Source organism: Sorex araneus, chromosome 2 (genome assembly GCF_027595985.1).
Source record: "Sorex araneus isolate mSorAra2 chromosome 2, mSorAra2.pri, whole genome shotgun sequence".
Lineage (NCBI taxonomy): Eukaryota > Metazoa > Chordata > Mammalia > Eulipotyphla > Soricidae > Sorex > Sorex araneus.
In genome coordinates, this window is record NC_073303.1 from 261,784,155 (window position 1) to 261,809,896 (window position 25,742).

Below are 25,742 nucleotides of genomic sequence, written 5' to 3' on the forward strand. Positions count from 1 at the left end.
TGGCCTCGGTTTCCTTCCTGTGGAGGCAGGGTAAGGACAGGGTTGGAGGGCGCGGCAGCAGCAAGGATTCAGGAAGGTCAGACGGGGTCGAGCCCTGAGCGGGGCTTAGCGAGGGGAGACACGCGGCAGAGAATATTCCTGGCGCCTTCCTCCAGCCGTGGGGAGCTCAGCAGTTATTCACGCTGCTCCAGGTGCCGGAACGTGCACGCAAGGCCAGGCCCCAGCTCAATCCCCGCATCCCATCCGGTCCCCTGAGCCCCACCAGGAGTGTCCTTGAATGCAGAGCCAGGAGGAGGCGCTGAGCAAAGCTGGGTGTAGCCCCTCAAAAAGAGAAAGATCGTGAGACCAGACAGCAATAAATAAATAGAATGGCTGGAGAGACAGCACAGCCAGCCTGCCAGACTCTTGCCTGGCATACAGCCGACCTGGGTTCAGTCCCCAGCGCCACCCCTGAGCACCTCCACAACTGTCCCACCCATGCCAGCAAACACAGAGCTGGGCACAGCCCACAGCCCCGCCTTTGCCCGTCCAGCTGTACTGACCCATACTGATCCTCAGTCCAAGACCTGAGACTCCCCAGTTGCTGCCTGGCTGGCGGGCGGGGTGGGGCCTGCGGTGTGGTTTCAAGCGTACAGAGTTTCGGCTGTTAAGGTGAAGAGGAACTGAGGCATTGACTTAAGGTGCTGGACACACGCTTGGCATGTAGGAAGTCTCCATTTGCTCCCCGCTCCACACTGTTCCTCAAGACTGCCGAGAGCGACCCCGCCCCCACCATACACGCCAGTGACCCCGGAGTATCACTGGGGTGTCCGCTCACACTGGACTTTCTCCTTTCCTGCATGCTGGGTCAAGCCCGTGACATCTGGCAGTGTCCCCTGATCCCCCAGCTTTCTGAGTGGGCTGCTAGGGAGAGGGGCACCCTGACACGGATATTTAGGCAGTGTTCATTTGTACCTCTGATGACCCTTCCTGAGGCAGGACACACACACACACACACACACACACACACATCCCGCCACCCCGTGACACCCATGCAGAAGGAGTGAGTCACATGCCAGGTACTTCAAGACTCACATGGGCTATTCCTGAGTCTCACGCGCCCAGAGAGCGGAACTGGACTTGCTTCCCCAAAGCCATCGTCTCTGTGGGACTCTGGTACCCTCCTCCCCGCTGTTCAGCTCAGAGGTTTTCCCCAAGAAAGGGCGTGGAGGCTTCTGTGCAGAGGAGACCAGGAGGCGTGTTGCTGCTGGGAGGTGGGCTGATTCTAGCCCCCAGGCCCCTCCTCCTCCCGGTGTCCCTGCGTGGCGCTGCTGGGCCCTGCATCAGGACAGAATGTCAGGCCTTGCTGAGTAACCCAGCTGGTCACTCTTGCCGGCTACGCCTGCCTTTGTCACCACCTGGAGGACACATCTCCGGCCCCCTCCTCTTTCTCTCGGTCAATGTGTCACCTCCGATTCCTTGGTCATTCTAGTGGTGGTTGAGGTGGAAGCAGACACAAATGAGTGAGACTGACCATAATTTTAAAAGGAGAGTCTGGGGCTGGAGTGATAGCACAGCGGGTAGGGCGTTTGCCTTGCATGCGGCCGACCCGGGTTCGAATCCCAGCATCCCATATGGTCCCCTGAGCACCGCCAGGAGTAATTCCTGAGTGCAGAGCCAGGAGTAACCCCTGTGCATCGCCAGGTGTGACCCAAAAACAAAAACAAAAAAAAAAATTAAAAGGAGAGTCACCACTGTCCTCGAAAAATCAACTTGGAACTAGAGTAATAGTACAGCAGATAGGGCCGTTGAAAGGGCCTTCCCTTTTAAAGTGAAAATAAAATGTAAAAGGGCCTTCCATTTTTCAAATGAATAAAAATTTTAAAATCTTGGACTTTGGGTCAGAGATGTGGTACAGGGGTTAATAAGGTACTTGCCTCTCGCAGCCAACCAGGGTCTGGTCTCAAACACCACCAAGAGTGATCCCTGAGCACAGAGCCATGAGTAAGCCCTGAGCTCCACTGAGGATGAACCAAAACCCGAACCACAAAAAACCAAAAAGGCCCTATACCTTATTTCTTTTCATCTTATTTTCTGCCTTTCCCTGATTTAGCTTATATTAGTTCCCAGTAGGACAAATAGTTTCTATGTCCAGGCACATCAAACCGTCCAGGCTGCATCAGGGGCCATGAGCTCAAACACGGGGCCTGGCTCCTGCAGGCAGCGATGAAAGGAGCCCGGGCCATTTTCCATCTTTACTTTCCTTTTTTTTTTTTTTGCCCTGAGTATTTCTGAGGGTTTTTTCTTTTTTTCTGATGAAGGCATGCTCAAACAAAATTTAGGCAATTGAAATCTATTTAAACATTTGCATCTACCAAATTCATGCTTTCAAAACTGGGGGAAAATGACAAAGCAATATAATTATGTTATTCACTAGATAATTATAGGATTTATTAAAAATATTAATTCATCCCACCCAGGCAGAGTGGTGCTATAATGAGACACTCACTGGAAACAGGGTGGTGAGTGACTTCAGCAAGCCCGTGTTCACACAGCCCGAGGGGAAAGCCCCTCCTTTTTAGTCCCTGCACTGTTGTGGAGCCAGTGGTCACAGCAAGCTCCCACCCCCCATCCTCCCTTCATCCGGCACACATGTCCTGTGGCATGATGTGCCCCAGGTACCAGCTGCGCAGCTGCCCCCCAAGACTGTGAGAACAGAAGTGGCAGGAATGGCGAGCGCTCGAGCAGCAGAGTCCCAGGTGGGCTGTGGACCAGGTCAGGCAGGTGAAGCCTGTAGGCCAGGCAGACGGCTCAGCTGGGCCAGGGAGGCCAGTGGGTCAGTGAGCCAGACTGGTCGGGTAGCCCGTGCAGGCCAGCAGCAAAGGCAGACCAGTTGGCCAGGTTTGCAGGTGGACCAGCAGGTATGCAGGTAGACCAGTTGGCTGGATGAGTCAGGTGGGCCAGGCCTGTCCACGGGCCAGTCTTCGTTAGTAGAACCCCATTCTACTGCTCTAGCACCTCCTATTCCTTCTGCTTCTGGCTCTGTCCTCAGACCCAGGTCCTGCACCCAGCCACCCCTCTGGAACTGAATGTTCATTGAGCCAACAGGCAAGCAGAAAGGAGTCAACTCCCCACCATGGGCAGATTCTCCCAAGATGGTCAGGCTGGTTGGACGCTAGCCGCAAGGACTGGGAACCAGGGTTCCTTTCTCCAGTGGCCCTAACATTCATTGATCCTGATTTCGAGGTTTCACCTTGGAGGTACTCAGGGCTTACTGCTGGCTCTGGGCTCAGGGATCCTTCCTGGTGGGACTTGGGGCACCATGTGCGGCCGGGGATCAAACCTGGGTCAGTTGCACGTAAGGCAAGTGCCTTAAATGCTGCAGTGTCTCTCAGGCCCTGCAGTTTCCACCTGTGTCCGCCCCCGCCCGGACTAACCTGTGGGCCCACGTGGGGTCAGATGGCCCCTGCTTGAGAAACGCTGGCCTCAGGTATGGGCTTTGGAGCCAACCTGTGTGATTTACATCTTTCCTTTCCGGCTGACTCCCTGCCGACTTCGCTTGTCTGTGTATCAGTTCGCTCATCTGCTAAATGGGTCCCTGTAGCCCTGGCTACCTCTGCCATTGGGTGGCTCCCAGGCCCCATTTGTTGAAACAGTGTCTGATTGGTCTCGGTCAGTCACATGCTCTCCTCTGATTTCCACCCGGGGGATGTGGGGCCTGTGATTGTGCCCAGAGTAGGTGCAAGGGCAGCTGGGTTGGTTGCCCCAAGAAGAAAGGGGAGAGGCGGGGACATGTGTCAGCAGAGACAAACAGCAGGTGCCTCTGCCGCTCACCCCACCCAGCTGGCACGGTGACCTTGAGTAAGTGGCTCTGTGATCAGAAGGCCAGCTTCCGCTTCTCAGCAGGCTTCCTGGAGAAATGGGGGAGGGGATTTCACAATGCCTGCAGGCGGCCAGCCAATAAATTTAAGCAATGCTGTCTTCAGTGGCAGTAAAGACCAGACTTGGGGGTGCAGGGGGGGAGCTGGGAGATGACTGGAAGGGTTGGAGCATGGGCTTTGCATATGCGGGAGCCCTGGGTTAGATCCCCATCACCACATGGTCTGTCACCCCCAAACCCCCCCAACAACCCCCCACCCAGAAATGCAGAAATACAGGGATTAGCTCAGAGCACTGCTGGGGACCCAGAAAGGGGTCGGGGGAAGATCAGACTTGGGCTGGGGGCGGGAGATTTTCCAAAGGTGAGTGTGTCCTTTCTGGGAATCAGGTCATGTGCACAAACGCTCAGTCCCCAGAAAGTTGGATGGGGGAAGAAGGGGGGCCGCCAGCCTCCTGTCTACGTAATAAACATCTCCCCCATCTGCTGGTCAGCTTTCTTCTCTCAGTAAGCAGCTATGGTCTAACCTGTTCTCCGGAGTTTTGTAAGAGGCCAAATTCCAGACCAGGCAAGATAAACAAGGTCCCATGGCTAATGATTGGTGAGTTGGCCTGGAATGCCATTTGCTGCCGATTTCAGCGCATTTACCACCCCCCACCCCCCACCCAGTCTGCAGAGAGACTGTTAAAACAGGAAGAAATCTCCAGGCTCTGCAGACTGTCTGCTAGGCACTTTTCTCTGCTCTTTTTCAAGGAAACGACATACTCAATACTCACCCTCCCAAGAATTCTCTGCCTCACCTGCTCTTGGGCAGAGCCTTCCATTTCCCTAACACAACTTACACTAGATTCTCAGTACTTCCCACATCCTAGTTGCAAAGGTGAGAAATCGGAGCCCAGAGAGGGCCAGGCACTGGCCCCAGGACACACAGCCAGGAAACAGCCTCGGTTCTCGTGGAGCGACCACTCACCCTTCCCTCTGACTGGAGACTCTGGACTCAAATGTCCTCTGGGGGTAAGGGACACGAGAGGAGTCCTTGTCCCCCGAGCAGGTCCCACTATGGTGGGGAGTTTTCTCTTTACTTAGCTCAGCTCTTGAAAAACTGACCTCCTGGGAAGATACCACACTCCCCCCACACCCGGCCGTGTTCAGACCTCTCCCCAGTCTGGGGCCAGCCCCCCAATCATTCCTTTTTCTTTCTTTCTGGAGCTCAGGGCCTACTCCTGGGGTGTTCCGGGGACCAGAAGCCATGTCGGGGACTGAATCCGAGTCAGCTGAGTGCCCGGCAAAGGCCCAGCCGCTGTCTTGTCCTTCCATCTCGCCTCCCGCCACGTCTAAAGAGCTTTCCAGGTTGCCAGCTCTGTCGGCCAAGGGCTGAGCTCAGTTCCTAACCTGGCCCCCCCTGAGGCCAGCCTGAGCCCTGAGCCCGCCTCAGTCTTCCCATCCACTAATGGGTTGTGCAACACCGGAACAAGACCCCATTCCTGCAGCTCAGCTGTTCCTTCAGACTCTCCACTTCTGCCATGGAGGAGGCGCCGGGGGCTCAGGGCAGCTTCTGGTCCTCCTGGGCACTTCACGGCCCTGCCTGGCCATTTCTCCCTGGTGTGCTCTGGCGGCCGTGAGGCCTGCCCGCCTCCCGCGCCTGACTGCCCGCCTGCCCGCCTCCCCCGCCTGACTGCCCACCATCGCAGCAGGAGTGGAGCTCGGTGGCCGTCCCTCGCTGTGGGGGCTGGCTGCCGCTTCCCTGTTAGTTTCCCCTTAGCACCGGGGAGCCCAGTTTGGGTGAGAATCCCAGGTTCATGCCCACTCTCAGGCAGGGCTGCGGTGCAGGGGCGGGCTGCGCCTGCGCCTTTGGGGACACGGCACTGGGAGGGACCCGTCCTCTCAGCCGTTTTGGGAACATGGAAAGTGGGGCCCCAGGACATGCAGTGACGTGCATGGGTGCTGGCCTTGAGAGGTCAAGCGGGGGGTTCCCAGGCTCTTCTGGCGGCTCCCTCCCCCACGCCTGGTCCTTCTCCCCAACTCCTTACCAAGGCTCCTCAGCAAGGCCAACCGTGCACGTGTAATCCCGACTGGAACCCATCCCCACCCTGACTGTGACCCCCGGCCATCTCCAGAGACTCGTGGGTCACCCCCAGGTGAGCCCGGAAATGCCCGGTCCCGCCAGACCCCGGCCCGGCCTGAGGCTTTAGTAGCACAGTGGGAAAGCAGTGCCCGTGGAGGCTTTATGAGCCCTGGAATGCGCTTTCCGAAGCAGGAATTAGCTGACACAGGCAGAGCGTCAGCTGGAAAAACAAGGTCTGTGTTAGGTGGCCCAGAAACAAAACCTGCTTTGGAGCCCAGAACCTTCCATTGACTCCAGGCGCGGCTTCGCCCAGACCAGCCGGGCCATGAGACGGGAGCCTGTGCCAGCTCACGGACTTGAGTCCTGGCTTGCTGGCATCTTTTTCAGTAAGAAAAGTGACCTATCCTCTGCCCCCTTGCAGCGTCCCCAAGACAGGCTGGTTCCCCTTCCATCGAGTCAGATGGTCATTTGGCCTTGGCCAGTGATGGAGGCCACGTGGGAGCAGAGGTGGGCCAGGAAAGGCGGCAGCAGGCGTGTCACTCCTGTTTGCTCTTCCTCCCCCAGCTCAGGGGTCCTGGAGGTGGGGGGAGGAGAGTCGGGGTCCCTAGGCATGGCTTGCCCCTCCCTCTGCTCGGCCCAGCTTGAGTCCTAGGTGTCCGGCTCCTCTGGCTGCTGGGGGCGGTCTTTGCTGTGGAGGAAACGCCCCGATTCCGAATCCCAGTGGGGGGCAGGAAGGGGCTGAACAGCCTGAAATAGTCTCCAGGGGACAAGAAAAGATAAAGGGGGGTTTCATGGAAGCCACCCTGTAATTCCCGGTGGCCCCGGCCCAGCTGGGGTCTCGGCCTAATCTCTCTGTCCCTCTCTTGCCTTCTTCCATCCTTGGCTTCTGGTTCCGCCCCACTCATGTGTCTTCTCCCGGAGCGAGGGGGCCTCCTGCTCACTTCCATCCCCCGGTTATCTCTGCCTGACGCTCCAGAACTGCTGACACTACTGGCCTTGGGGGCCCGACATCTCCTGTTCTTGTGCTCTGCAAAGTAGCTGCTCCTGCCTGCGCTGGGCCAAGAGCGTCTTAAGGGCAGAGGTGCTGTCTCTTCTTTGTGTGTGTCGCCCTCAGCGATTCCCAGGGGGAGCTATTGCTAGTGATGAGGAAGGTGCAAACAAGAATTTCTTGAAATAGCCAGAGCTGCTCAGGTTTCCAGAGCTCTCACTTGGAGCCGGGCATGCTGGGAAGCACTTTATGCAAATCAGCTTGGAGAAGGCACCCAGTCACCTATTGCAAACAGGTACCCGTCGCCCTTACTGTTTTCTAGATCCAGAAATGCTGCTCAGGGTCCGGGAGAAGCATGCATGGGGTATGCCCCCCAAATAAGAAAGGCAAGGGAGGGGAGAAAGAGCTTAGAAAACCCATGCAACTGGTGAGAGCTAGACAGAGGATTTTTTGTTTTGGGGGCCCACATCCAGTGGTGCTCAGGTTCCCTTCCAGCTCTGCACTCAGGGATCACCCCTGATGGGCTTGGGGTACCATACGGGATGCCAGGAATCGAACCCAGGTCTGCTGCATGCAAGGCAAACGCCCTGCCTGTTGTACTATCACTCTGGTCCCTAGAGGCAGCCTGTTTGATTCTAAAATGGGGCACCCCATCAATGCTCTGCATTCTTGGGGGGCACACCTGTCATTTGGAGACCTTGCTTTAAAATGTGGGCTCTCGGGTTGCAAAGCTAGGTCAGGGGTTAAGGTGATTGCTTTGCATCCCTGACTCTGGCTCAAACCCCCAGTGCCACATTGGGTCCCCCAGCCCCAGCACTCCTAGGGGTCACTCCTGAGCACAGAGTCAGTAGTAGGCCAGTCAATAGTATTAGCAAGGTGTGGCCCAAGTAAAACAACAATAGCAGCAGCGCAGGTTTGGGCAGGACCCTAAGATAGAGGATTGCTGAGACATTTTCCCATGATGGGAAAACTGCTGATCCAAACACACATTAAAGAAGGGTGGTACACCCATTTATTTGTTTATTTATTTATTTATCTCTTTCTTTCTCTCTTTATCTCTTTCTTTCTTTCTTTCCTTCCTTCTTTATTTCTTTCTTTCTCCCACACCCAGCATGGCTCAGGGCTTACCCCTGACTGCTCCGGATCGTTCCAGTTGGTGCTCAGGGGACCGTGTGTGTTATGGGGGGATCAAACCTGGGTTGGCCACATGCAAGGCAAGCGCCGAACCTGCTGTACTCTCTCCCCAGCCCCCGTCTCCCTCCTAGTAGCTACAGACCTCTGCTCCCAGTGACCCTTATTTCCCCTGCTCCATGAACTGACAACAGGAGGTTTTGCTCACTGGTTTCCTGGAAGGAATTTCTTAAAATAGATGCCTGGAAAGGGTTTGTGATTAGGCGTCCTGGGTTGGATTTCCAGCCACTACGTCATCCTCGTCATCTTTATCCCGAGCTCGGGCCACTCTTCCACTCCGAGCTGCTCCGTTTGTCCATCTGCAGGATGAGGCCAAGCGTCCCCCTGTCGGAGGGAGGAGATGGAAATGCACCCAGAACAGGGTTCTGGAAAAGGAGCAGACGGGGCAGTCACGAGAGGAACTAGCTCTTAGTCTTAAAAGCCCTAATCATGGTGCCTGCTAACAGCCCCAGCGGGAAGGACGCCAGCTGGTGCCCTAGACCACCATCACTTCATGCTCCAAACTTTGACCTTTGTCATCATCCGAGTTTCCAGATTCATCCATGTGGCCTTGGACCAATCTGGCACTTTCTGGCTCCCATGTCTGAGTCCCAGAGAACTCTCTGGAAGTGGTGTTCGCTGTCCTCAAAGCTGCTCTCCCAAATCCATCCCACCTGGGCTTCACAGACCAGGCAGGAGGGAGGCCTGAGCTTTCCTTAAACTGGTGCTCATGGGGGGCATTTGGCAGGGCAGGATGACAGAGGGGCCAAGCTGGCATGCTCCGGTGACTTGGGGCTCGAGCTGAGTGCAGCAGAACCAAAAATGCCTATAAGAGTGTTGGTCATCTGATGCACAAATTCATCTAATTTTTTTTTTCTTTTTGGGTCATACCTGGCATTGCACAGGGGTTACTCCTGGCTCATGCACTCAGGAGTTCCTCCTGGCGGTGCTCGGGGGGACCATATGGGATGCTGGGAATCGAACCCGGGTCAGCTGTATGCAAGGCAAACGCCCTGCCCGCTGTGCTATTGCTCCAGCCCCTCATCTAATTTTAAAAGAAGTATTTGTTGGTTTTAGGGGGTCATACCCGGCGGCTCTGGGCGAGGGGGGCTACTCCCAACTCTGTGCTTGGTGGTTGGTCCCCTTGGTGCTCGGGGAACCCCGTGTGGCTGGGGATGCTGCTTGCAAAGCCTGGGCTCCGGTTTCTGCCCCTCCCACGCACAGTGGGAGTGACTCCCACAGTTTTCAGCCCAGGGGAGCAGAGCTCTGCCGCCATGTTCTGGAAGCAGCCTTCTCTTTAGGAAGGGCAGGAGAACGTGCACGCTGGCGTGCAGTGCCCAGTGTCCGTGGGCAGCCACGGTTACCATGGAAAATCCCCAGTTCAAGTCAGTCATGGAGTCTTGTTGCTAGCGACTCATTAACAGGAGCCTCTGCCCGGTGCTGACATTCTAGACTGGGTCCCTGCTGAATGCCGGGGTACAAACCATGGGATTAACCCCCCCACCCCACTCCACCGTTTGGTTTTGTTTTTAAAGCAAAGAGGATGCACTCACCTTGGCCCAACCGACTGCCCGTGTTAATAACCCACGCGGTCCTGCTCAGTTAGCCAGAGAACAGGACTGCAACCATGAAATTATTTTAACAAGGTCATAAAAATAAAATTGCTGGAGTGATGTTTAGGGAGAGGGGGACGCCCTCTCTTCCTAAACTAATTAAATTGGACTGTGTCCTGGCATTTTTTCTGGCTCACTCGGTTTGAATGGGCGCACAAGAGTCAAAGCTAAGCTTCCACATGGCCAGCGCAGAGCAGAAGTGAGGTGTCACGCACAGTTTTGGCTACCCAGCAAATTGGGCGGAAGCTATCTGGGATCATCACTGCACTTCAGTTAGAACCAAATCTTGCCTCACAGGAAAGGTGGAAATAAAAGATGGGGTGTTTGAAGTTCAGCTCCGGTGTCCTAGGGACTGTCCCACCTCTGGCCTTGTGATGCTACCTGATACTTTATTTCGTTTTCCAGATCATACCCATGCTCTGGATGGAACCATTGACCGTGGTCTGTCATTTTCTCTCTCCTCATCCCTGCCCCCCACCCCACGCACTGATCATGTATGTTTCTCCTCTCACATCTGCCTCCAGCACTTCTCTGGACATCCCTGCTGCAGGGGGTCTGCTCTCAGCTGGGTGGGGTCTAGACATTGCTTCGTGGCTGGGAACTTTGGTTTCCAGCAAGACAGCCCTTTAGTTACGCTGCAGAAGCCTTAGGGCATCGGCCAGGCTCTCGTCAAAGCCGGAATGAGACGTTTCCACAGGCAGACCCCACTGGGGCAAACACTGACCCCCGACCACACACACCCTGTCCCCTGCTTTCTGCACCACACACACATCTAGATATTGTGCCTCTCTCTGCCTCCAGATTGTTCCCCCAGCCCTTCGGCATGGAAAGATGTTGGCTGTTGAAACACTCTATGTCACATGAGGTGACCCACAGACCTGCAGGGCAGACCCACGAGCTCAGCATCCCTCCTTGGCCGCTGGTGCAGTGTCCCGAGAGCTTGCTGGGCCCTTTCCTTTGGGACAAGAAAAGATGGCAGGGGCAGTAGTGCTTTCTGGATTCCAAGGAAAGGAGAGAGACTGCCCCAGCTTAAGGTGGAAACTGCGTGACAAACGGGAGAGTTGCACGTCGCGCCGAGCTGTCCTTTGCAGCAGTGTACAGAGCTTGCTGAGATGTGCGAGCCTGGCTGCTCAGGAAGCAGTGCTCAGGAAGCAGTGCTCAGGGGGCAGTGCTCAGCATCTCAGCCCTCCAGTTCACCCTTGCAGTGTGTATATGTGGGTGGGGAGGAGGGCACTGAATGTCATGGGGAGGTGGACCATGCCCAGGCAAGTCTGAGCCTGTAGAGGCAGACTTGGCTGTTCTGCGATGTCTGGTTGCTTATTGAACGACAGGCAGGATGCTCGGCACTTGAGAAGATCAGGAAGCATCTCTTGAGACTGAAATAGAATCATGACTCGAAACTGCCTGGGCGACCTGTAGCCTCCCGCTAGACCCCTGCGGACACTTCTCAAGAGCAGAGTGGGTGCTTCTTAGGTCCCGGGGTGCACCCTGTCCCGTCCCGGTCCCCTCACTTCCTCATAGCCTGTTATCCTGCCCCTCGGCGCGAAGCAGAGGCCACCGGGACGGGAAGCTGCTGGGAGAGCAGTACCCGTGGCAACCCAGGGCGTGGAGGAGCTGGGCCTACGCTGAGACCGGCCTTGGGGCTGGTAGCTAAGTTGGCATTGGCATCCCAGGCCCTGTGCCAAGCCTGTCCCACAGGCCAGCCCCGGAGAGCGGAAAATACTGGACCCGCTGGGAGGAAAAGGGAAAAAGAGGCAGATGATGTTAACCCGAGCCACGTGGAGACGTTTGGGGGCCACACGCAGCGGTGCTCGAGGCTTACTCAGGGCTCTGTGCTCAGGATTCACTTCTGGTGGGGCTCAGGGGGGCCCCACAGGATGCTGGGGATCGAACCCGGGACACACTTGCTCACTGTATTATCTCTGTGGTCCCAAGTGATGCTTTTCATTTAGCCTCAGGATTCTCGAATATTCCTACTTACTGCTTCTCGACCTTTTGGCTGAGATCAAGTGCCCGTATACTCTCCTGTCCTTCGCAAGTAGCCTGGAAGCAGGGCGCCCCTTCCTGAGAAATTTCCCTTGCTTTTCCTGTCCGAAGCCTTGGCAGGCTCCAGGAGCTCCTCACAGGACGCTGATTTCACTGAGGTGCTCCTCCCTCCTCCCACTTAGCCCTCCCCCGCCTCCCCCCTTGTTTGGCCTGCGGCAGACCCAGCACTTTGCAACTCGAAGTGTGTTCTCAGCCGACACCCCTGCACAATCCCAGGCTCCCCCAGACAGCGCTGGAGCCAAGCCACCAGGGCCTGGCCATTCACCCTCTAGTCTCACTGTTGCTCTTACTGTGTGGGGGAGGGGCTGTGGGGGCCACTCCTGGGGTGCTCAGCGCTACTCCCGGCCCCCCTGTGCTCCTGGCCCAGGCACCCTCTGCGGTGCCGGTCGTGTGCAGGAAGGCACAGCAGCCCCTGTGCTGCACCTGCAGACCCTCGGTCCCAAGGTGAAGGGCGGCTGCAGATACAGATCAGATTCTTGTGGTTTTCAACCTCCGGCCCACAAAAATGTCCTGCTGGTCCGTGAACAACGTACTGACGCTTCACTGGCAGTGGTCGCTAGCCGCTGCCCTGCAGCTCACTGACCCCCACAGGCTCCAGAGCATCCGAAACTAGTGGTTCCAACCCACCTTTGGGAGGACACGAGAGGGAGGGCCTGGTGGTAGCTCAGCAGGGAAGCACATGCCTGCTTTAGAGAGGCCCCGGAGGGAAAGAGAAGAGGGAAGAGGAAGGAAGCACAGGAAGGGGGGAAGGGAAAGTCCTGCTTCTTCAGCATCACTGCCTCACCCAGGTAGCAAGTACCCACCTGGCTAGCTCTCGTGCGACTCACAACCGTGGTCCACCCGCATCTGGGCAAGGAAATGCACTGTTGGGTTCACGTGGATGGGAGGGCGGTGACATCCAAAGGTTTGTCACGTCACTTGCTGGACAAGTGCATTCAAATCCTGGAGGGGAAAAAGTTGTTCACTGCTTCCTGAAAAAGAAACCCGTGGAAGGAACCACTCATTCAGGGTGCCCCAAGAGGGTTCGAGCGGGTTCGAGTAGAAGCAAGCAGAGATGGTAACAAAGGGGACCAGGGGACAGAGCCCCAAAAGCTGGTGATTGGAATTTCTATCTTGGGGGACATGAGTTCCCAGAACCATGCTCACAGGGTGGGCAGGAGAGAGTGCCACTGTGTTACCATTCAGAGCTTGCTTTTGCCTCTGTGCCAGGGGCTGAGCCTGGAGCCTGGGGATGAATGAATACAGCAAAAGTTGATGCGGCAGCCTCTGAATAAACAGTGGTATTTTCACAAAGCACACACATCATCATTTTCTTTTCTTTTCTTTTCTTTCTTAAAGGCTTTGATGATCGACATGAAGAAATTATGCCTCCCACTCCACGTCATGAAAGGTACAGGAGGGAATTGTCAGCCTATTAGGGATAATTAGCTCCACCTTGAATCGGGGCTGCCGGAATTCAGGAAGGATTCCTCCGGTCAATCTTGCCCTAAAAAGGCGCCCAGGCACGCGTACAGGAAGGAAAATAGAAGCCAATTAATTCAAAACATTTGGTACCTGGTGGCCTCCCGAGGCTTACAGTGGAAGCAACTCAGTGACAGTGACAGAAATAGCAAATGCGTGGGGGGGCGGGGGGTCATGTGGCGGGGAGAAGGCCGCTGATTGGGTAAACAAGGAGCCCAGTACAGCGCCTGCTGCCCGGGACTCTGGCCTCCAAGGTCAAGGCACCAGGGAGCTTCACTGGAGGCCAGTGGGCTTGCGAGGTGCATTGAGACCAAGAGCTTTGGCTGTTGCTGGGGCAACTAACTCTCTTCCAGCCTCACGTGGTTCTTCACTCGGTGTGTTCATCCCCACTGGGAGCTGAATGGCGCCCCAATACCATACAAGCCTGGTGCTAACAACCCCCGCGGGAGCCCGTCCCCAGGCCGGAGGAGCAACAGTGAGATGGATAGGAACCGGAAGGCCGGGTTGAAATTCCAGGGCAGCCTCTGCCTCCTGAGGCTGGGGTCCTGCATGCACATCGTGGACATCGGAGTTGGGAGAAATCTGGTGGAAGAATCTGGGGGCTGTGGAGGGAAGAGGTTGGGGGCATAGGCTTTTAGGCAGGAGGGTCTGGAAGGCTTCTCAGAGGAGGGTGCATTATCTGAGAACCACGCGGCAAGTGGGGGCCTGGCCTGAAGGAGAGACAGAAGAGTGGGAGGCGGGAGGTGTCTGCGACAGGGACTGATATGAGAGCAGGGAGCCGGGGAGCAGAAGGTCAGGAAGACAAGGAGGCTCTGGTGACATAAGACAGGAGAGTGGGACGGAAGTGTGGTTCCCAATCCATTTCTCATCCATGAGCAGCGTCACCCTGGAGAGTGGGAAGGCCAGGCCAGGACTGCAAAGGTCTTTTTCTTCCACTTCTCAGAACAGCATTTTCTCTTCTACCCCTCTCTTTGTGGCCAGAACACGGTCTCTGCCACGTGTCACCTCGACCACAGCACACGCCTCTGTGTGTGATCGGGGAGGTCTCCGGTGAGCAGTAACTAGATAAGCTCGGGGAGTCAGAGCTACCCATGGATTTTCCATTGCACGGGGTTCAGCACCCCTAATCACCCGCATTGTTAAGGGTCAACTCAGACACATGGGGGAGGCCGTGTGGGCACACGCGGGCAAACCTGGGGACTGATCAGAGTCCTCTGGAGGGGCCAGAGCGACCATGCACTGGGTAGGGCACTCGCCTTGCACACAGCCTTGCATGCAGCCAGCCCAGGTTCGGTCCCTGGCACACCGGGTCCCTTGAGCCCTGCCAGGAGTGAGCCTGAACACTGCTGGGGATAGCCCACAAGCCCAAACCAAGCAGAACAACAAAAAGTAAGACAGATCACCCCCCTGACCTCAAATCAGTGTCCTGGAGGGGTTCGGATCTAACTTTGCCCTTTCCAGGTTGGGTGGCGAGGGGCACCCTCCTCTGCCTCAGTTTGCCCACCTGCCGAGTGGGCAGCATTAGAGACCCTCCTTCTCGATGCTCGTAAGAGGGTGCCAGAGGACACGACAGGCTGATAGCAGGTGTCGGGAAATGTGAGTCAGTGCGATACTCCCCCCGTCTCACCCAGCATGGACCCCGTTCTCCCACCCCACCCCCATCCCAACTGTGGCAGAGCTGGAGGCACCTGACATGCAGGATGGTGAGTGAGGTGTTCCTCCAGCAAGGAGAGCCTCGTGAGCGCTCATGCTGTCGAGAGGGTTCCTTATCAATAAATGAGCAGTTTTTCCAGGAAGCCAATCTCGCGAGTGCAGCGCTCTGGCTGCAGCCGCCTGGCTGCTGGGGCTCCTGGAAGGTTCCGGGCATGGAGGGGTCGTTATCTGCCAGCTCAGTGGTGGAGGGGTCTGGTGACTGCCTTGGAGAGCGGGGGCGGGGAGGGGCGCGCCTGCTGAAGGGGTACTCCAGGCCCGTTTCTCCAGAGCACTCTTTTGTTTGTTTGGGTGTTTATTTTGGGGCCATGCCCAGCAGTTCTCAGGGCTTCCTCCTGGCTCCAGGGATGCCCTGGCATCCAGAGCTCCACTGAGGTCACCCCTGAGAGTGCCAAGCAGGCCATGGCAAACCCGAGCCCTGCCTTGGACTGGCTCAGTCACTCGGGGCAGGTTCTTCCACCTCTCCCAGCCTCAGCGTCTCTGTCTGCAAAGTGGGCTGATTGTTCCTGGCCCCTACGTTGGGACAGGGAGGGGCAAAAGTGTGGTGTGGACCTTGGCAGCTCAGTGTGCCATGCACACAGCCCCTCCCCCCACCACTCTGGGTACAAGGGAGGGTCCAAAGGACCAGACGCAGAACCGACCTGAGTAGAACTGCCTGCCGTGAGGGTCTGAGTGAACGAGGCGTGGGCGGGACAGATAGCACGGCCTGAGTTGTCATGGACGTGCCTTCTGTGCTGCAGAACGGCCTGGAAACATGTTATCCTCGCTCTCTGTCTTTCTCCCGTGCTCTCCCTCCCTCTCCCCTCCCTTCCTCTCCCCTCTCTCTCCCTCTCCCCTCCCCTCCTCTCCCCTCTCACTCCCTCTCCCCTCCCCACCTCTCCCCTCTCCTTCCCTCTCTCTTCTCCCTCCCTCTCCCCTCCCCTCCCCGCCTCTCCCCTCTCCCCCTCATCAGGTCCCTCTTTCCCACTGTTTCCCTTCCTCAGCCCTCCTGTCATCTCTCTCTGAGGGGTCAGGAAGTTGTTTTTCTAGGCCAGATCTGAGTCTGCCCTGGATCCTAGTAAAATAGGGCAGAAGGTAATGAGAGGAATCGAGGTGATGCTCTGCAATCGAGGCCACGGGCATGGAAGCAGTCGCTGCTTCCCCAGGCCGGTCCCAGGTGGCCCGAGGAACCAGCCGTCCACGTCCGCCTGAGCGTCCTGGCCCAGCCGCCTCCTCGGTGTGTGGCCAAGTGTCCCGCAGCGTAAGGAGTCGGCTGGAAGGAGCGTGTCTTGGAGCCCGAGAGACAGTGCACAGGGCCCGGCTCTTTGCCTTGCATGAGGCTGACGTGGCTCGATCCCCAGCAGCACAGGGCCCCCCACCACCCAGGCCGCCACGAGCAACTTCCGAGCACAGAGCAGGGAGTAGCATAGAGCAGCTCCAGGTGCGGGCCTCCCCCACCCAAAAAAGGACAAATTCCAGCCCTGTGGAACATTTGATCCAGACCAGCTCAGAGCTGTATTTTGTTTTCTTTGAGTGGCGGGGGGATGTGGTGTTTGGGGTTCTTGGAAGGCAGGTGGATTTTATCGGCCAGTGAGAATCTGGCAGCTCTCGGGCAGAGTAGTAAAGGGCAGGCTGAGACCCGTGTTTGTTTTATATTCAACAGAGGGGACTGTTGTTGGGAGTATGTGTGATGTGAAGCCACGGGAAGTAAGCTGAGCACGAGACCTCCGGGCTTCTGTGTGCAATGCAGAGCCAAGGTCAGGGGCAGCTTCCCTCTGGCAGGATCTCATGCTCTGATGGACTTGACCTGGGGTGGGGGCGGGGACTTCTGGGGGATATGCAGCCTTGACCGCCTGTGGGAAGAGCGTAGGGAAGGCAGAAGCAAAGCCCCAGGTACACTCACAGTCCAGGGTTCGTGCATGCAGCCAGCTCATGCATATGCATGAGGTAACCACCCAGTGACCAATCAGGAGACGCCACCTAAGCCAACTAAGAAAAAGCACTAAGTGAGTAAAGTAAGATTTGATTTGGTCCAGGCCCTGCCTCTCGCATCTTTCAGAGCCGAAGTTTCCTCTTTTTAAAAATAGGGATCCCTGACTGGGGCCGAGGGGATAGCACAGGGGGTAAACTACTTGACTTGCGCAAAGCCAGCTCCGGTTTCATCCCTGGCCGGCCAGAGGGTTCCATAAGCACCACTTGCAGTGCTCCCTGAGTAGGGAGCTGGAAGCAAGCCCTGAGCACCACCTGGGTGACCGCCTACAGCCAAAACTTAGAGTCCTTCACTGGGGTGGCTGAAGAGAGCAACCAGGTTGTAACTTTGTTAATCTTCTAAGTAAATAAGTAACTTGGACAAGAAATTAAAGCCAGTTGAAGGGAGAGAAGGTTAGGGACCCAAGGATATAGTGCTACAATGTTCCGAAGGCGCTTTGAAGAACATCAGTGCTGCTTTAACTGCAATCTCCGGAGGTTTCCTACCTGCTGCTCAGCTCCAGACCTGGGCTGGCAGAGATCCCTGCCGGTGGGACAGACAGCTGCGAACATCAGGAGAGCCTCCTTCATCCCCGAGTGAAAACCAGGCTGGATTTTCAAGGCCAGGTGAGCGAGCCTCGGCCCTGGGACTCTCCTGGATTTGCAGAGGCCGTTCCGCTTGTGCTGCTCGGAAGACAAACAATCCACAGTGCTCCGTTCGGTTGGAGCCACTTATACTATTGTTCCTCCACCTTTTTCCCCAGCACGGACCCCTCCCAACCTGGTTTCCTTCCTGTGGTCACCCTGTCCTACCAGATGGCTCCTTAGTGTGACTGTCTCCCTGCTCTCCCGCCGCCGCCCTCTCTCCTTGGAATATCCTGGGGACCCATGGGGGCTCTTTGGTCAGTGGGGTGCTCCATATGCCAGCCCAGGGCCACATCCCACACCTGCGGGTGGCTCCGGCACAGATAAAACTTTGAGAATCCCACAGAGACCCATGGGGGGGGGGGTGCAGATCCCTCTCAGTCAGCTGCAGCCCTCATACACAGCAGATTGGCATCCCTTAGGCTGAGAGCATAGCTCACAGTCAGACTGGCAAGTACAGCCTCTGACGTCATCTGTTTCACTGGCAGTCGGTCTGGGTAAGAAAGAAAAGAGGCCAAATCGCTGTAAAAATGGTCAAAGGAGGAGACCCCAGAGGCTGGCCAATTGAAGAGCTGCAGCTGGCCGGCTAGAGGGCAGTGGTCATCACACAGGAAGTGGGGGTGGTAGGAAGGCCACTCTGACTGCTCAGGTCTTGGTGCCCCTCCCCACCTGCAGGACAATGACAGATGAGGTTCCTTTGACAAGGCCCCCGTTCAGCCGGCTCCCACAGCCAGAGCCAGCTGTACAAAGCCGTGTCACGATCTTCGCCGAGACCATCTGGGGGCCGAGGGGCCGGGACAAGGGCCCCAGTAAAGCCCGTCCACTCTGTGTGCCGGGTACCCTCCCCTCTCCCCAGCTGTGCCAGGGCAGGGGGTATGGCTCCCCATGCTCTCTGCCAAGCAGGGCGGGCACTCAGGAAAGACTAAGATGCTGGGGGAGGCGGGGTGGAGAGTAAGATCTGGCCTCATTCAGTACAAAAGGGGGGTGGTTCAAGACAAAAGACAGTGGGTACCCAGCCCAGTTCCACAGACACCCGGCCATGGCTGGTTGGGGTGCTATTAGGAGAGAGAGACCCTTGGGCCTAGCCTTGCTAGAACCATTGTAACCTTAAGCTGAGATCTGAGCCTGATGGGACCAGACAGGAGCAGCCTTGGACCCCTCTTGCCTCAGTCCCAGAGACCCCACACTCTGGGTTTCATTGAACTTGGGAAGAGGTCAGCTGACCCAAGCTGGGCCAATCAGAATCTCCCTGGAAGGGACTCTCTCTCTCTCTCTCTCTCTCTCTCTCTCCCTCTCTCTCTCTCTCTCTCCCTCTCTCTCTCTCTCTCTCTCTCTCTCTCTCTCTCTCTCTCTCTCTCTCTCTCTCTCTCTCTCTCTCTCTCTCTCTCTCTCTCTCTCTCTCTCTCTCTCTCCCCCTCAGTTGGCTACACACATCCTCCCCCTGCCGTGTTGTGCTTTGTACATTGTAGGCACTGAGTGTGTATTTCTCTATCTCCCTGCGGTTGGGATCTGGATTCAGCCAGCTGGGCCCCACAGGACTGAGTGATGTTCCCCAGCCCTGGGTCTAACCAGATGGAAAATGTAGGACTGGTGATAACTCTATCTGAGGGGCAAAGCACTTGCTTTAAGCTCAGCCTGGCTTCAGGTGCCAGCAACACCTGGTCCCCTGACCAAGCCCAGCAAATAACCACGACATCACATCACCCCAGTGTATTGGCAACTACGCCGAGGGAAAGGGAGGGGACAAGGAAGCCAGACCAGAGAGAGCAAGCATGTTGGGAGAGGCTGCTGGGGCCCACCGTGCCTGTGACATTCCTTACCTTTCTCCTGCAGCTGGGATTCCCAACCAGGTCCTTCCAGCCCCAAACAGCAAATTTCCCTGAAGCCTTTTCCCGGAGGGCTCGCTAAAAATTCCTGCCATCTCTTAAAGTATTTTTAGCTGAGTGCCTGAGGGCCAGCTTGAGTCCTTCCCGCAGATTCCAGGTCTGATCTGTCCACTCTGGCACCTCGGTGTGAAGCTGTTAGCCTCCCCCTCCCCGATCCCATCCCCTAAACTCCAGCTGCTTATCTACCTTTCTCCATCCTTGACCTTTGCAAAACGGAAGTTCCAACAGCACCTGCCTTGGTGGGTTACTTTTAAGCTCCACCATGATGAGAGCATGGTCAGGGCTAGAGAAAGCTCTACCCATCCTCGGCCTGCTGCTCGCATTGACCTCGCATGACCTTGCAGCTTTCTCTAAAATTTGCGTCTCCCCTCCCCTCCCCCTGAAGCCTGTTCACTGCAGGCTACCGGCTCCTCACCGCAGAGCGAGAGTCTGGGCCAGCTCAGGGAGAGCACTCCTCACGGAGGTCACCAAAGGCCCCATGGTCAAGATCTTGAAGTCGGGGTACAGCCCCAGCTCCTCCCAGCTTCTCCCCTCTTCTGCTGGGGCCTGCTGCCTCCACCCCAGAACCAGCTGGTGGTCCCGTTTCTGTCCCTCCACTTGCTGGAGGGCCTCATTCTGGGGCCCTCGAAGGATACCTGGGGATACAGAAGGAGGAGGGGAGAGAGGAAAGCCTCGAAGCTTCTGCTGCCCTCTGGAATGCCGGCTGGAGCCAGAGAGCGCTCATGGGACCCAGCACACGCAGGAGGCCTGGGTCCGGCACTGCTAGCCCCGAGCACTGAGCCTGGAGTAGCCCCGGAGCACTACCAGGCATGGACCCCAAAAGACAAAACAGGCAAACAAAAGAGAAAACCACCCCTGGCGTTTACACCCTGCAAGTCTGGCGAGCCTGTGTCACCGCAGAAGTCCCCTGCGCATCCCTCCAGATTCAGCCCCTCCCCTTGGGCTTCTCAGCTCAGTTCCCCTGCTGGCTTCTCCACGCAGGGAGACAAATTCCTGCCAAGGGAAGACTCCGGCCTGACATCCTCTCACTCTATACCCTTTGTTTCATCTTGTTTTAGGGGGGCTACACTGGCGGTGCTCTGTGTTCAGGGATTACTCCTGGAGGGGCTCGGGACCATCTGGGGTGCAGGATCGAACCCGGGTTGACTGCGTGTAAGGCAAATGCCTTCCCCACTGTCATATCTCTCTGCCCCCCTTGCTTTGCTCTGAATGTTACCCTGCTCCCCCACTTGCCCATCACCAGCCCGTCACCCCAGAGCTCATCGAGGCCGCTTCCGCTCTTGCTGCCAGGAGCTGCTTTGCATGCAGAGCGAGCCCAGGCCGTGAGCGCCAAGCGGGAGCCTCTGCGAGTCGCCAGGTCCGAGGCCCGTGGCACAGTCTTCGCCAGCTGGCTTCCGCCTGGAGAGGCCTGTGCTCCAGGGTCCCTGCACTCCAGTGTCGACCTGAGTCTTGCGGTCCCGTGACTAATTGTTTCAGAGCCTTGGCCGAGCTGCAGAGAGGCTTGTGAATCTCTAGCAGTGGGTGGTGATTTGGCTCCTCTGATTTTCCAGTGAGGAAACTGAGGCCTAGAGAGATCAAAAGGCTTGTCCCACAGCACCCCGGGAGATTTAAAGGACCACACTGCAGTCTGTTCGCTCCACTGAGCACCCAGCAGGGCGTATCGGGTGCCCCAGTGCAGGGCCGTCTGACATGCGTGATGGGCCATCCAAGGCCCCAGGCACCCCCTCACTACACACACACACACACACACACACACACACACACACACACACACACACACACACACACACACACACACTCACTCACTCACTCACTCAAGGAATGACTGGAGGCCATCCGGGAAGGAGAGCCCTGTGCCCCAGTGCAGCTTAGATGCAGCCGTGCGAGGTGGGGGAGGTGGCCAGCTGGGTGCTCGGCAGCTGGGCCTGGAGACGGGCTCAAACAGGGCTTCCTCTGCTCATAAAGGGGCCATTCTGCCCTTGCGCTCACAGAGCAGGGCCTCAAAGGCTCGAGATGAAACAGCAAGCACAGGATTCTCTCTCTCTCTCTCTCTCTCTCTCTCTCTCTCTCTCTCTCTCTCTCTCTCTCTCTCTCTCTCTCTTTCTCTGTCTCTCTCTGTCGCTCTCTCTGTCTCTCTCTCTGTCTCTCTGTCTCTTTCTCTGTCTCTGTCTCTCTGTCTCTCTGTCTCTCTCTGTCTCTCTCTCTCTCCCCAGATGCCAAATTCAGCTAATACTTGGCGCATGTACCATTTGCCTCCGAGCTGCCGTTTTCAGAGCAAAGACAGGGCCAGTGCCAGGGTTTGGGGCGGGGGGCTCATGTCTGGAGGAGGAGTCTGTCGGGACAGCTTGGTGGCCTGTGGTGATCAGCGCGCAGGCCACACACCCACCAGCTCCCCCTCTGCTGCTCAGCATGGCTTGTCTTCCATCCTGCTCTCTCTCTCCTGTCCCCTCTCTCTTTGCTATTGAGATCTCGAAGACCACCTACTGCGAGGATGGGAAACATTGAAACCTGCCCACCCGGGCCTCACAGACAGGAAGGGGGGGACAGGCAAGGAAAATAGCACAGGAAGTGCAAGCCCCCAAAGCAGACCAGCACACAGGGATCTTTGAGGCGGCAGAATATTGTGGAGCTCCGAGCGGGTGGGGGGCCAGGAGGGCTAAGTGGGGAATGTTAAAGATATTTCCCAACAGGTACTGATGGGCCGAGCCAAATGATTGTTCTCACTCATCAGAAAAGACCCCAGGCCTTTACATAGAATTGGGTGGTCATCAACTCGTGGCGGTAAGAGGGAGAACTTCCTGGAGGAGGTGACTCAGGAACTAAGTTGTGAGGGCATGTTGGTGGAAGCAGACGAGCAGGCTGAGATTCTAGGAACAGCTGGTCCATGGGGTTCAGTGTGGGGTAGAGGATGAGGGAGATCTCTGGATCTCTGATCTTTTCTAGGCTCAAGGAGGTTAAGGAGATGTTTGCTGAAAGAGCAGAGGAGGTGAAAAGGGATGCAGTGGAGGCCTCACAACAGTGGGAAGTGGAGAAGACGAGAGGAAGAGCAGCAGTGCAGTAAGATAGTAGGATCGCCGCTGATGGTAAAATTCCAGGCACTGACTCTTACTCCAGCCCCCTGTCAGCGGCGGGCAGATTTCCAAGAGAAGAAGAGTTATATTTAAAACACCCAGAATGGTCCCTGGTACTTAGTAAGTGTTACATAAGTGTTGGTTATGAATAGTCCCAAATTACAGATGGGCACGGTAAAACTCCCCCCGGCAAAGCTACTAGTTTGGACAGCCTGACAGGCAGCCCCCGTTGTCTTAGCCCATATCCCAGGGGGCCTAGGGCGAGGTGGATTCTGCACTCCCAGGGGTAACTGGGTGGGGGGGGTGCCTGGTCTGCACTGCCCTCCCCTCATCTGGTGGGCAAGGAAGCCACTGGCCAGGAGCGAGTCTGAGGGTAGATGGTGCAGGACAAGCAGGAGAATTGAGGTCCCCACCCCAGGAAGGACACATGTGCTGTGCATGACCCTAGTTAGGCATAGTCAGCCGGCCTAGGGTTTCAAGATCCATCTTTGTAGAAGCCCTTATGACTTCTAGAACCTTCTGCCTCGCAAGGACCCAGCATACTCAGATTTTGTCCAAAAGCCAGCTTTGGCCTTCCCAGCTGTGGAACCACACTGGGAATCTAATCTCAGAATGCAGTTCCCGGGTAATGGCCGTGCTGGGCCCCCGGCCCTGGTCCGTCTGTATTTCACACCTGAGCCCCGCCAACCTAGACTCACTAACAGAACTGGAAAGAAGAGTGAGCTTCCTCCACCCACGCCAGCTCCCCACAGCCAATCACGTTTTCACAAGCCATGGGCCTGAATCTTCCTGGGAGTAAGAAGGAAAAAAAATAAAAAAAATAAAATGAGACAGTGCCATCCTCTCTCCCAGCACCTCCAGCGGCTCCTTTTCTATTGAAAGTCACACGCATGAGCATGTGTGAGCACCGAGGTCTTGGGCTAACATACTTGGTTGAGTTTGTTAAGTGTCAGACGCAGGGACCTCATTCGGAGACACATTATTGCCTCCCAGCTAATCATACATCGGGGTTGTTCTAGCCCACAGACAGGCACGAACCTGTGATTATTTGAATTTGGCTATTGGGCAGAGACATTCAGGATTGGTCATGACCCCGTTTCCAGGGCTGAGGCTGGAAATAGCAGCATTAGCAGCTTCCGTGCTGGCCCTGCCCAGCTGGTCGCCACCAGGCTGGACTGTGATCCCTGACCTGTCCATGCCAGGAGCTCTGTCCCCACCAGGGGCAAATCTGAAGCCCTTACAAATAGAACTAATTAGACCCACTTTGTTGCAAAATAGGCCTGGTGTGTGTGTTGGGGGGTGGGGTGGGGGGGAGTTGGGGAAGCCACGTGAGAGAGAATTAACTTTTGTGGTCTATAAAATGCATGAGCACACACACTCACACACACACACATCCTGAAATTGTCAGGAGGGACTGACAGTTTTTCTAGGCCCCTAAAAAAACTTTTCTGAAGAGGAAATGCCCTCCTCTTCAGGGTGATCTGCCCTCCCTGCACCCCAATATTTGAGCAGTTCTTGTTTCTCTTCTCCCACTGTGCGTGATCCCCCAGAGAAACGCTCCGTTCCAGTCCCCCTGATAACCAAACCAAAAGGGTTTTGGTTAACTGGCCCGGCCTGAGCATCTGCTGTTTCCTTCCCCAACATTCTGGTTCCGAGGCAGGGAGGCAGGACCCAGGTTCCGGGTGTGTCAGGAGCCTGGGTTAGCTCCCTACCCCATCCCCTCCAAAGAGCAGGTCCAGTTGAGAACCGGAATCGCCCAGTCTGGGGAACCGCTCGGGCGGGGCCGGGCAGGGCAGGGCACACCCAGAACAGAGTCCGGCCACATTCTTTCTGGGCAGTGCAGTGCCAGGCTATTGAGGTCACTTCTGGGACATCCTGGTGTGGCACATTCTGCAGCCGCCCTTCTGTGACTGAGGAGGGCATTTCCTCTTCAGAAAAGTTTTTTTAGGGGCCTAGAAAAATAGTACAGTGGGTAAAATGCTTACCTTGCATGTGGCGACCTGGGTTCAAATCCCACATGGTCCCCTGAGCCTACTAGGAGTCATCCCTGAGCAGAGAATCAGGAGTCATCCCTGAGCACTGCCAGGTGCAGCCTAAAAGCAAAAAGAACAAAATGAATTAAAAAAAATTGTTTATAACTTTACAAGTTATTTTGAAATTTTGAAAAGAAATACACATGCTGGTTTGTAGGGTTGTATAAAAGGCAGGCAAAGTCTGAAAGCAGGAGGTGGGCTCAGAGAAGCCCACGACCCAGAAACAGCTACCCCACTTCTAGCCCGCTGGGGCACTGCCTTTGGCCCCTTTTTCCTGTCCGTGTTCATGGTGGTGGAATGGTCAGAGGCAGAGGAAAGGGACCTGCTGCATTTGAGACCCTCATGGGTGACCATCAGCCACAGGCAGGTGATGACTGTGTGTGGCCTTGCTGAGTGCACACATCATCATCTGGATCTGAGTTTCTCATTTTGGGGGGAGCGGGGTGGTCTCCCAGGCTGTTTTCTCGATGCCCAGGGCTCCTCCAGGCCTCTCTCAGCCAATTGAGCCATGGTGCTGGGGAGTCCCCAGGCCACTCCATCAGTGCTCACCCTTCAGTGCTCAGGGAGTATCCAGGGCTGCATCCAGTATTCTGGGTGGGGGGTCCTAAGTATTTCTTGAACCCGGGGCAGGGGCGCTACAGGCAATGCAAGTGCCTTAACCCCTGCACCATCTATGGTATATCTTAGCGTCGTGTAACCCAGTGAGGGGAGATGCGGTCACAGGGGAGGGTTTCCAAACACCTAAGAAAATTCACTCAGAATTAGCCATGGAGTGACCCTGAGGTGTATCAGGGAAGTGCTGGCTTTTGTGGCATTTCATGGGCGAATGGGGGTTATAAGCGGCAAGGGTTTTCAGAAACCCTGATTGGTATAACTGCTTAAGAGATTGTGTCAAGCCTGTGTTTGAAACCAAGAGGCCAGATCAGATGCCTCCCCGTGTCCCCCCCACCCCACTCCCACAGATGCTCATGGGCTCTCTGTGTGGGTGTGTGTATGTGTGTGTTGGGGGGTGGGGGCTCAGAGCAGAGTTTGAACTCATTCATGTCCTTAATTCAGACTTAATACTCTTCTGTGATGGGCTAGAGAAATAGTATAGCACAGAAGGCACTTACATGCACGTGGGCCAACTGGGTTTGATCCCCGGCAGCCCATATAGTTCCCTGAGACCTGCTAGGAGTGATCCCTGATACTTCAGGGGGTACCCCCACACACACCAAGTACTATTCTGTGAGCACTTTTTGCACTCCTGGA

The 25,742-nt window shown here is 56.2% G+C and overlaps 1 long non-coding RNA gene across 2 annotated transcripts in view; it reads left to right on the top strand.

Annotated features, from left to right (window-relative positions):
• Positions 1-25,742, top strand: part of LOC129402198 (uncharacterized) — an 85,187-nt gene that overhangs the window by 49,833 nt on the left and 9,612 nt on the right. For both annotated transcript variants that reach the window (XR_008628582.1, XR_008628581.1), the window contains exon 4: positions 13,077-13,128. This is a non-coding gene — a long non-coding RNA (uncharacterized LOC129402198). The remainder of the gene's footprint in view (positions 1-13,076; positions 13,129-25,742) is intronic.